Here is a 12,344-nt window from a genome sequence, read left to right as displayed (position 1 = left end):
CCACCTGATTCTCATGGATATATTTTTCATTGGCTCATGTCTTATCGCCTATAAAGCAGATTCGGCCTTGGAACATTTCACATAAAATAGAGCCATTGGAAGGTGCCTGGGTCTTTTAACCTCTACCAAACAGATTCCTCACTAGTTTAGGAAATTTTGAGGCTGCTCCGGGGGGCTGCTGTATAAGCAACACCAGTCACTGCTGCAATCACCCTAGTACTTTTGAGTCCATTCATTCATTATTTCTATACAAAAACAACGTAAACTACACTAACCTTAGAAATTCTAAAATTAGGATTATACCTTTAAGCTATAGTTTCTGCACCACCCAAAGGTTAATATAACTCATGCACCTCCATACACAGTGCTGTCAACTCCGTAGCAACAGTAAATAAACTATAACTCACTCCTCTACATTGCACAGTGTTCTTATAAATGTGGTCATTTCAGACACCATGAGTTTTGTTATAAATGCTATTATTTAACATGCTATAAGTGTGGTAATATGAAAGGGTAAAAGCTCTGCATGTGTGAAGCGCAAGTTATAGTTCATGTACCGTGGCTAGCGAGTTGACAATACTGTGTATTGAGGGTACACGAGTTATATTAAGTTTTGAGTAGTTTGCAAATTAATACCTTGCACTTATGACTATGACTTTAGAATTTATAGAGTACAGTGGAATGAAGTGATGTGGAGTGGCATACAGGGAGTTGTGTGGTTATGATTCTTAAATGTACCCCTATATAGGCTTGGGTAGTCACCCAACCTTTCACCTATATTTCTCCTGCCATTACTCTACATAACAGATTTGGTATTGACCTTTTACCTAGTTAAGGTGCTGCATAAATGTTGTGTGGTTTTCCCAGAAAATTGGCCTAATTTATTATGCATGAGGAGTCTCAGATTCACAGCAGGGCTACCATCTTCTGCATAATAACTATGTATCAGGGTTATCCCTTTTGTCATCCTCGATCACCACAACGCAGCAAGGTAGAACCCTTGAGGGTACCTTTTGGGTTTCTATATACTATATCTTTGCTGGGGCAGGAAGAAGAGAAAGACTTCATTGCTGACACACTGACGCAAGACGCTGAGGTTCCTGCACGCAGACACTCCAGCTCGCAGTGGTCTGACATCCCTCGCGGGCAGACCATCTCGAGACCAAGACGGGGTCCCACAGTCTCTCACTTCAGGTAATGGGGTTGGCTTCAGCCTAGGGGGATTCTTGGCTCTACACCTACATACATGCTATGTATACTCGGGTACATCTAGTTAGGGTTGCATCGTAGGAGTACACATTATCACTGTTATGTATTTATATACTTGTCTGTATTCATTGTTTTAGCACCATGGTAGGAATCTACCATCCTTTTACTCTGTTGGTTCTTATAACCATTTATATCTGTTTCTGTCTTATTTTTGTTTCAGCACACCTATTTTACACTAGAATGACGCTGGTTCAATAAATGCTTATTGAATAACGTTCCCACCGTTTATTCTGTGCATCTCTCTGAGACAAAGTTAGCACGAGTGACTGAATGAAAAGTACTGTACTGTTTCCACGATCCCTGATGGGACAGAGCTGTCATGTTCGATAGTTGCTAAGAACTATTCTCTCCTTGGTAAGAGGAGTTTACAGTGGCACAGTGAGCTATCTGGTATACAGGCGAACATACCAAGTGGGGGTGTCTGGAATCAGTCTGGACACTAATCCCACAGTCTATGTTGTCGAAACGTGCAGATCCTATATAGGTTTATAGGAACTAAGGAACTACACGTCAGCGTATAGTGGAGTAGAGTGTCGTAAAGTGGCATAGGGTTGAGTAGAGTGTTGTAGAGTGGTATAGAGTGGAGTAGACTGTTATTGAGTGGAGCGCCATAGTGTGCAGATAGGTGTTGTAGAGTGGAGGGGTGAAGATTGTTGTAGAATGGAGTAAAGTGGAGTAACATAGAGTGGAGTGACGTAAAGTGTTGTGGTGTAGAGTGGAGTAGTGGAGGGTGTTGTAGAGTGGTGTAGAGTAGAGTAAGGTAGAGTGGCATTGAGTGGAGTAGAGTGTGGTAGAGTGAAATGCCATAGAGTGCAGAAGAGTGTCATGGAGTGGAGGGTTGAAGAGTGTCGTAAAGTGGAGTAGAGTCTCTTAGAGTAGAGTGGCATAGAGCGGAGTGCCATGTCATGGAATAGAGTAGAGTGGACCATCATAGAGTAGAGTGGAGTGGCTCATCATAGAGTAGAGTGGAGTGACATGTCATAGAATGGCGTGTCTTAGAGTGTCTTAGAGTGGAGTGGAGAGGCATGTCAGAGTGAAGTGGAATGTCGTAGAGTGGACTGGTGTGTCATTCAATGAAGGGGCATGGAGTAACAGAGTAGAATGATGTGTCGTAGAGTAGAGTGGTGTGTCGTAGAGTGGAGTGGTATGTCATTCAATGAAGTGGCATGGAGTAACAGAGTAGAATGATGTGTCGTAGAGTGGAGTGGTGTGTCATAGAGTGCAGTGGAGTGGTGTGGCTTGTTGTAGAGTGTCAAAGAGTGGAATACAGTAAAGGGCCATAGAGTGGAGTAGAGTCTTGTCGAGTGGAATGGCATGGCGTATAGTGGTATCTCGTTAAGTAGATTGCAGTGTCTTGTCTTATAGAAGCCTGTCGTAGAGTGTCTTCGAGTGAAGGAGTGTAAAGTTGAGTGGAGTGGCATAGAGTGGAGTGGCATGTTGTACAAGGGAGTGCTGTGTTGTACAGTGGAGTATCATGGAGTTTCATAGAGTGGAGTGGTGTGTCAGAGTGGAGTGGCATGTCATAGAGTGGAGTGGTGTATTGTAAAGTGTCGTATAGTTGTGTAGAGTGGAGGAGCATTGAAAGGAATAGAGTGTTGTAGAGTTGGGTGGTGTACAGTGGAGTTACGAGTTGTAGAGTGGAGTTGTGTGTCTTAGAGTATCGTGGCGTAGAATGTCAGAGTAAAAGGGTGCAGAGTGGAGTGGTTTGTCATAGAGTGGAGTGTCATTTCCTAGAGTTGAGTGACGTGTGATACAGTGGAGTGGCATGTCATAGAGTGGAGTCTCATACAGAGGAGTATCGTGGAATGGAATGACGTGTGGTAGAGAAAAGTGTTGTGCCGTACAGTGGAGTGGAGTGGTGTGTCATACAGTGGAGTAGAGTGGCATGTCATAGAGTGTCTTTTGTCATAATTGTTTTTTTATTCCAGTTGTTACCAAGAAGTGAAGTGGCGTGTCGTACAGTAGACTGGAGTGGCGTGTTGTACAGTAGACTGGAGTGGTGTGTCATACAGTGGCATGTCGTAGAGTGTCTTAGAGTGGAATAGATAGAGTGGAATGATGTAGAGTGGAGTGGCATATCAAAGAGTTAAGTGGCATGCCGTAGAGTGCAGTGGCATATCATAGAGTGGAGGGGCGTGTCGTAGAGTGACGTGGAGTGTTGTAGAGTGGAGTTGAGTGTCATAGAGTGGAGTATCATGTCATAGAGTGAGGTGGCATGTCATAAAGTGGAGTGGAGTGTTGTACCGATTCAGCTCTGCCATATAATTTGACACATGTGCAGAAGATAATGGCAAAGAAGGACGCAACAAACACAATGTTAAACACAGACCATTTAGAGTACTTACCATTTATTGTGGTGGAAACATCATCAGCAGATTGGTTAATTCCAGTACGTATTTCTTTGCTAATGTCAATATTTCACTTCACGTCCTGTTTGAAACATTTTCAGGTTGGCAGATATGAAGCGTTAGGGGAGAGATTTGTACACAAGACATGGATCCTACCTTTTGATAACAGGTGCACGAATGGGGAAACTGAACTTTTTCTAAGCATTACAGATTGCAAGAATTCTTCAGACAATTTTTTATTTTGCATGTAGGTCACTCTTCATTGAGCTTGTAATGCTTCAAAAACAAACTTAGCTTGTTATATGAAGAGTTCCACAGCTGCTGTAATTCGTCTGGCATTCAGATTGCTCTCTAATGGAAGTTATTTGATGTTGGATGACCAAGGTTGCTGCGGGACGAAACCTGGAGTATCCTGTGTGGTGACATTTTCCAGAGTTGTGACCTGTTGTACGAATGTGCTTTTTCCAAAGACTCGCAGAGTTAGGTGAATAACGGTTTGGCCTTCAATTTCTATTTTTTAATGTGAACTTTGATAGTCTGAGCAGACTGAAAGCCTTAGTGTTTCAGAAGAAAGTTTCATTTGGGGCCACATGTTTCAAAGAATTTTGAATTTACAAACAATGTGAATCTGTAATTTCGCCTATTTGCAACTGCAAAATATTCTTTCAAAATGTATGAAAGGCTTTCTAGTCACAATTTTAATAATCGCAAAAATTGTGATTACCTAAAATTGCGACTAGAAATAGGGAAGCGCAATTTGTACAATTTAATTTGCACGTGTACCAAGCATTTTCTAAATGCAAACTGTGGATTTAAGAAATGTTATTAACATCGACTCCGAGTTGATGGTAACCATGTGCAAATTTTGTAAAATGCATTTTTCAAAGTGCTATGTAGCACACCCATGCCCATAGGGAATGTGTGCGCTTTACATGTCCAAATTTGTGTTTGAGGTGCTTCGTGGGAGTCTTAGGCCCTCAGGCACCCTTGGTATTGCATTATCTAATTTGCGATTACCAATAAGATAATGGCAAATTAGATCATGCAAAATCATTTGCACCTATGGGCCTTTAGCCCCATATGAATAAATGGAGTAGTATTACTTAATAACGATTAAGTAAATGCGACTGTAAATCTTTAGGAATTGCTATTAGGTCATTTCTTTTTTCTTACATACCATTTTGCATTCCTTAAATAGAGATTACTTAAAATTCGGTATTTAAGGAATGCTAAATGTATTTTTGATACATGTGATCCTTGGCTTTCAAGTTGCAAGTTCTTCTTCTGAAATACCATCACTACTACACACTAACCTCCCACAAAACTTTGGAGAACTTGTGCACAGCATAATTAATCCTTCAAATTCTGCGGGAGTTGTACATTTTATCAAAGCAATTGGGTCTGGGTTTGTTAGTACCTTCCAGACTGTCTTCAGAGTTATTCTATCTTTTATATACTCCTTGGTTTCCAGCATCTTTGGAGGATACGTCTATTCTATTTCCGATTGTTGGGATTCTCTTTCTATTTTTGTTTCCGCAATGGATGTTCCACCATGTGGCCAAATGGGAATGGAACTACCACATGTGCTGATGTGATGTGGTCACATGATGAAGAACTTTGGTGCGCCCTTACTTCAGAAACTGAATGACCACTGGTCCTTGTCCTTTCAGCATGCATGGTTACATAGCGTAAAGCTTGTATTTCGCTGTCTGCTGTGCACTTTCAAGTGTGCCTTGAATATATGCCTTGAAATGTAATTGGTGCAATCTATGGATGTGGAGTTGCTGATGGATCTATTAAGAATCCATGTTCAGGGATGGTGTTAGAAATGGAATTCCTGGTTGGCTGAGGTAAACACACAAGCCAAGCAGGAACCACCAGTCTAGTCAGAGTAAGCTCTAGAAATGATACCATTGTGTATAATAAAACAATTTGGCGTAGCTTTTGGTCAAATAAAAATGTGATAAACTTGGTGGGATTGGTGAAAAAGGCAAGTTCTGCTCCCACACAAGAAAATCCTCTTGCTTGGTTCAAGAATCATATTTCTTTATTTAGTTTATGTGGGAGTAAGAAACTAGAGAAAGGCGCTAACCCTCTGGTAGTTATTGCTGGAGAGGTGAAAAAGTTAAACCGGGAATGGAACTCCTTAGTAAGGGAACAATTTAAGCAGCCATCATTTACAAGACAATGGGAAATTAATCGATTGAAGCAGGTAAGAACAAGATTAAAGGCGTCTGAATGCAGAGGAGTGGATAATCAAAAATTGATTAAATTGAGAGAGGTTGCACTTTCAGGTGACTAGTGCATCAAATTCCAGGGATAGGTTTCTTGTGGAATCAATGGATGAGTTCTGTTTAGGGAAGGTATGTGGCCCTCCCCATAGTGAGGATATAGAATGTTTTATTAGCGGAGTAAGGTATGGGGCGATGGGCCCGGACGATCGCACTATATCCCTTATTAAGCAAGGTATCTCCATATGGGCCTCCTTTTTCCAACCAGTGTTTGAACTGCTATGTATATGGGACTAAAGTGGTACCTCTATTAAAAAGAGTCCCACAACCACTAGTTGCAAATTTTAGGCAGATCGCATTTCTGAATTTTTTTGCCAAGAGTATACTTGTACACCACCAGAATTGGACTTTTGGTAATGATCTCCTCCCTGCGGAGCAAGCTGTTTTTGTAAACATTGTGGTACTTTAGATAATATCACAGCGTTGTAAACCTTGATTGAAAAATACCCAGTAGGCATGGACATGGCCTTATATGCTTCCTTTATAGACTTCTCCACAGCGGTCGACAGGGTTGACCGAGGGACGCTGAGGAGAAAGTTGGCTGTAATTACGATCCCTGCACATTTGCTCGGGCTAGTAATTGGATTTATTTCTTCTACTTAGACTCTGGTCTTGATGGGAGGGAATCAGGGTTGGTCGAGCAAAGTGAAAATTCATAATGGTCTGAAGCAAGGGTGCGCACCTTTTCTTGTTCCCTGTATATCAATGACTTGCCTAGTAGGGTGGGCAGTGCAAGAGGGACCCACCAAAGCCAGGAATAATGAAACTTGGTTGCCTACTGTATGCAGATGATGCCATTATGTTAGACTTAACTCCAATAGACCTATACAGGCGTCTTAATGAATTAAGTAACTATGCTGCTGAATTTGTTTTAAAATAACCATCAAAGAGTAAAATCATGGTCTTTAGGTCCCAGGATGTAGGGTCAGGAAAAACTTGCACTGGTTTTTGGAGAAAGATAAGTTGGAAGCAGTGAGGTAATACCTGTATTTAGGTAGAATTTCCTCAGGTAACTGTGTGAATATATGACGTTACAACGCATGAAATTACAATGCATGCTTTTACAACGCAGTTTTTACATTGCAACTACCATTACATTGCATAATTTTACAACCAATGCCATTACTACGCATTTTTTAAAACTACCATTACAACGCATATCCTTACAACACACAATACTTTTAGGGCAACAGTCGGGTAAGGGTTGGATAGTTTAGGGGTAAAAATGAATATTCCCACTCCAGTGACTGCAATGGTAGGGTAAGTGCTGGAGAGTGTATTGGTAAAAATTACTAAGCGTTGGATAGTGTAGGGGTAAAAATTACTATTCCCACTCCAGTGTGTGCAACAGTAGGCAAAGTGTTGGATAGTGTAGGGGTAAACATTACTATTCCCATGTACCCCATAACCCATACCCACCCTAATACTAAAACAATCTTCATTACTTACCTTATAAAGCGTTGTAATGGCATGCGTTGAATTGGTTGCGTTGTAATGGCAAGCCTTGTAGTGACATGCGTTGTAATGGCATGCATTGTAATTGTATGCGATGTAAAGGCAGTTGCTTTGTAATAGTTGCGTTGTAAAGGTAGGTCGCTGTAATGACTGCGTTGTAATGGATGTTTCCAAAATGTGTTAGCAGTGATCATATCAGTCAGTGTAAAAGTAAGACAATATCTCATGCCTTTACACTTGGCTGGCTATATAAATGTTACACTCAAAGACATTTTGCCCACGTTTTAGCAGTATTTCAGACTAAAAGCCTGCCCTCAGTTAGCTATGCTTGCGAATCAGTGGATGAGAAGCATTGGGATTTCTCTTAGAAGGAGGAAGGGCGCATTTGGTGCCAAATATGTAACTTGGATCATGTTGCTTCTCCAGCGGCCATCCGACTGGAATTCGGGCTTCTTTCAACTAACATGTTGGCTATGGTAGCAAGCCTAAGGTGGGGGAATACTATATTAAATTGTGATGTGAGTTCCATACAGACTACCCTAAAATACAAAATCTTCTATTGGTTGAGGGGAAAAAAGTGTTGTTTTTAGAAACTATGAAAAGGCAGTAGCCATGTTTGGTATAGGGCTAGTTGATGCAGGTACCCTACCAAAGCAGGCCTTGAAAACACTAATTAAAAATAGCAAATTTACAATGTTAGTCATAAAAGAGATATTGTACTGTGTTCCCGGCTCTCTAGGAATAACACATTTGTGGAGAGGAGCATGTGTAAAAAATCTCAAACTTATGTTTATGGAACCTCCCCTGTGAAGTACGTAGAACCATCCTGCTATTTAGGCTGAATTATAACAGGAGCATGGGAAGTTCTAGCTAGAGAAAACAGGCTCTGTGACCTGTGTGGAAACCAGGTGCAAAATCGTAATCATGTATTATTTGTCTGTCCCTCATTACAGCCAATACGATGCAGGTTGTTAAGACCAGTGTTCTTACAGTACAATATTACTTTGGCAGCAGAGACCCGGACTTGTCTTTTGGCTCCTCCTTCCAAATCAGCATGCTTTAAAATGTTGTCTTTTTTAAAACAATTCTAAAACATTTTTTACATTGGATTACCATTCTGTTTGTAGCTTTGGGCATGCTGCATATGGTCTATTAGGGAAAATCCCGAAATAAATATGTAGATTCCAAGGGTAATAGGAACCGCATTTTTAATGTTGTCATATTATTAATAATGCCTAGAGCTGATTGCACTGATTTATTTTTACGTACTGTATTAGAATTGCACAATTGTTCCCACTGTATTTTGCATGCTGGTCAGGATTTGTATCTATCTCAATATTCCTTAGCACACTTGCACTTTACAAGTTAAATAAGCCTGCAGAAACTAAGATTACACAAAACCCTAGGAGGTCTCAACCTCACCAACTTCAAGACATTCCAAACAGCATGCCTAGCCAAACAAGGGATACACTGGCTCGCACCAAAGCAAGCTTGTACACCGGCATGGCTGACACTAGAGAGAGCACTACTAAAAGGCCTCGACCCCCCTAGCCCTGCTTACAGCTAACAAACACCCCGAGGCCAACAACACTATACTCAAAAACACCAAGAACTCGCTCCTCAAAGTCGACAAAAGAATGGAGAGTAGCATTAAAAACACAAGATGGGAATCCATTTGGTTCAACACTAAAATAAAATACAAGGACAAGATACTTAACATTAACTCCTGGCATGAACAAGGCATCTCCACCCCGAGCCAACTAGAAAACCTCAGTAACTTGCACACTTTCGACACCCTAAAACACTTGCACAACTTACCAGACATTGAATTCTGTAGCTTTATAAGAATAAAGGCGGCGATCACGAGAGCAGATCTTAACAAGGAGGTTCCACCGATTCTTCAAAACATGTCGAATCTAAACAAAGTCGGCCACCAAACATCGTACCAATACAAACTCTTGTGCCAAGTGTAAAGTCACCTAAGCCTTAGCACAAACTAAATACTGGCTCCTTCAAAAAGCGTACTGGACCCTGTCCCGTTTAGCAGCTGTCGGAATACGCGATAATGACTTATGCTGGAACTGCCAGAAAGAAAAAGGAGACTTGGCACACCTTGTCTTCTACTGCCCCAAAAACAAAATATTCTGGGGTAAGATTAGAGACTTCATAAAGAGCATAACAGGACACTCACTACAACCAGACTTCCTAGGGATAGCCGCCACCTTCATGGCCCCCGAAATTCAGTCCAAAAACGACAGCGATCTGATTGACCTTCTGCTCACGGCGGCCGTTAAAACCATACTAACGAATTGGAAAGAGATAAGGAAGTCTTCCTTCAAAAGCTGGTTCAACTGGATCATCTTCCTAAGAGGGGCAGACAACATAACCTCTAAACACTCACCCAACACCACCTCGAAGGGCGAGATGTGGCACTTCCTAGACAGCTACCTGAGCTCGCACAAACCGCCTTAGGTACGCCGTCGGGCTCAGTACCCCCCCATCCAGCCTCATCATATCACAAACTCGGAAAGTCTGGGCGACTAACAACCACGTGACCCATCCTATCCTCTTTTTTCCATTCTCTCCTTTACCACCTTTGTTTCCTTTCCAATGGGGGCAATGCATAAGACCACCAACGACAGCTTACGCCGAGTTAACGATTAACCCGCTATTTGTGTACAGACCGCCACCAGGTCAGTGATTTGCCGAATGTAACCCCACCGTCGTACGATGACACCAGTATTGCCTTCACTATATCTGCACTGTATATCTGTACTGCATCAACATTCTTTTTCTAATAAAATCCTTTATTATTTGTGCAGGATGTTTTTATCTTGACTATTTCTGCTATGTACTCTCTTTGTATATAATCATTTGTTAGACGCCTAATATTTTGAGCCTTGGGAATGTATTTCAGCCTTTTTTATTAATAGTTGTAGGCTTTGTTGTTTGTATCTTTTGAATTTTTTTATGTGGCACTCTCTGGAGTTCCAAATCAGAATTAACATTGAATTTGCCTACTACCTTTATCGTAGCTTTTCATAACAAACAATCAGGCATATATCATGCCTTTCTCATGGGCCTGTCACAATAACAACTCAAGGCCATTGTACTGAGCGTAAAGTTTTGTCTTGGCAAACATACTGCATACAGTCTTGAGTACAAATGTATACAAAATTACAGTTGGCAAAGAAAAATGTTATCTCTCCTAAGAGAGCCTAACAATGATTATTGTAGCTCACATCTTCTCTTCCCACAGTTTTTTGGGTGGGTCACCAATACTAAAAGACATGCCTACTACTATGGTAATCTGTGAAATTCCATGTAACAAAATACCTACCTACAAGCTTTTGCACACTGTAATAAAAATCTATCCTCAAAAGCCTACGGTATTTAACTCATGCTTTTCAAAATAAGTAGGTCAGGTCTACCGACAATGTTATAACATTTCATAATATACATATAAAACCTTTCAAATCTGCCTTGATTTTTCCCAATGAACTGGTGGAGTCTTTAACCTTTACAATTGGCTTTTCATCTTACTCAACACTGGCCTATTCAAGTGCTCATGAACTGGTAACAATCATGCATACTCCTCTCTCAAAAGAGCCAGAAAGAATCATCACAGTGAAACCCCCTCAGGGATTGCCATAGTGGGTGGCCAACGTAAAAACCTTTGCCCATCACGGTAATCTGTGAGATTCCATGCAAACATAAACCTATATGTCGGCTTTTAATAGACAGCAGTAATAAAACCCCTAAATGCTTATCAACTTTAACATATGTTTTTCACTATAAATACATCAGGCCTAGTGCCTTTATCATTACATTTGATTGAAAAAGAGATTCTGCCTATAGCCATAATCATTGGCCTGCCACCATAGCCAACTCAGTCCTGCTGCAGTAAGTATATACTTCGCCACAAGCCCAAAATTGCAACACATGCTGGGCCTTATTTATGAGGGCCTTACGCTGCAGTTGCAACACTTTTTGTGAGGCTGCGATGGCGTCAAAAATGTGCCATTTGTACAAAGTGACCCACCTAGGCATATGTGTCACTGTACAAACCCCTGCGCTACATTATACCTGCAACAGGTATAATATATGCAGGATGGGCTTTCTGACGCAGAAAAGCCTCAAAGAAGTGACGCATTGAAATCTATGAGATTTTACTGCAGCACTTCTATAGCGTCAGTGCATCAAATTCTTACGCCTGCTTGAAGCAGGCGTAAGGGGTGACACAGTGCCTTTCACATGGGGCTTGCCGCATATCAAATGACACATTGCTGGAGTTGCATCTGTTTTTAGACACACTCCAGCAATGTGTCTCTTTTTGGTGCCTACAGGTACGTCAGGATTACTGACGTATCTGTAAATCCTTGCGACATTGAGCACTGTACAGTCCATGGTTTTGCACGGATGGCGCCATGAAAAGTGTTGCATTGCTGTTTTCCCACAGCAATGCAACACTTTTCATAAATGAGGCCCGCTGTCTTTTTAACGAAAGCACACAAATTTGGCGCAATCAAATCCTTTACTCAGAAGGACCAACATGTAGATGGAGCCTAAGTCCCTCTCTCAGTAGGACTCTGAAAGCTTCTTTTTATTGATCATATTAGGTAAAGTGACAGTTACCCTGTCAATCCCGATGCAAAAATTGATGTAGGTTAATGACTGCCCTCCTCCAAATCATGCTGTTGCCAGAGAAAAACAGTGTAAATTATCTAGTTGTTTAAGATTCATTAATAGCATTATAATATCATGTGTGTGTCCCTGAAAGTTAAATCTCAGGCAGATGGACCAATAAACAGAATGATAACAGCTGCGTGGAGGGCAAGCACATTTTTTGTGAAAGCACAGAACTTATGTCTAATCAAAACTTGTACTCCTGACTCCCAACATGTACACATAGCCAAGGCCTTTCTCCTGGTGATTCTCACATAATTGTCTGATGACAGCTGCACTGACAGAGCATAAAATA

General features: G+C 41.2%; 1 protein-coding gene across 1 annotated transcript in view; it reads left to right on the top strand.

Moving 5' to 3' along the window:
• Positions 1 to 12,344, top strand: part of MSH4 (mutS homolog 4) — a 1,513,152-nt gene that overhangs the window by 1,136,984 nt on the left and 363,824 nt on the right. The gene's annotated exons all lie outside the window — the stretch shown is intronic.

The sequence above is a fragment of the Lissotriton helveticus genome, chromosome 1_2, assembly GCF_964261635.1.
Source record: "Lissotriton helveticus chromosome 1_2, aLisHel1.1, whole genome shotgun sequence".
Taxonomy (NCBI): domain Eukaryota; kingdom Metazoa; phylum Chordata; class Amphibia; order Caudata; family Salamandridae; genus Lissotriton; species Lissotriton helveticus.
The sequence above is the reverse complement of the archived record's forward strand: the minus strand, read 5'-3'. Positions and strand labels throughout refer to the sequence as shown.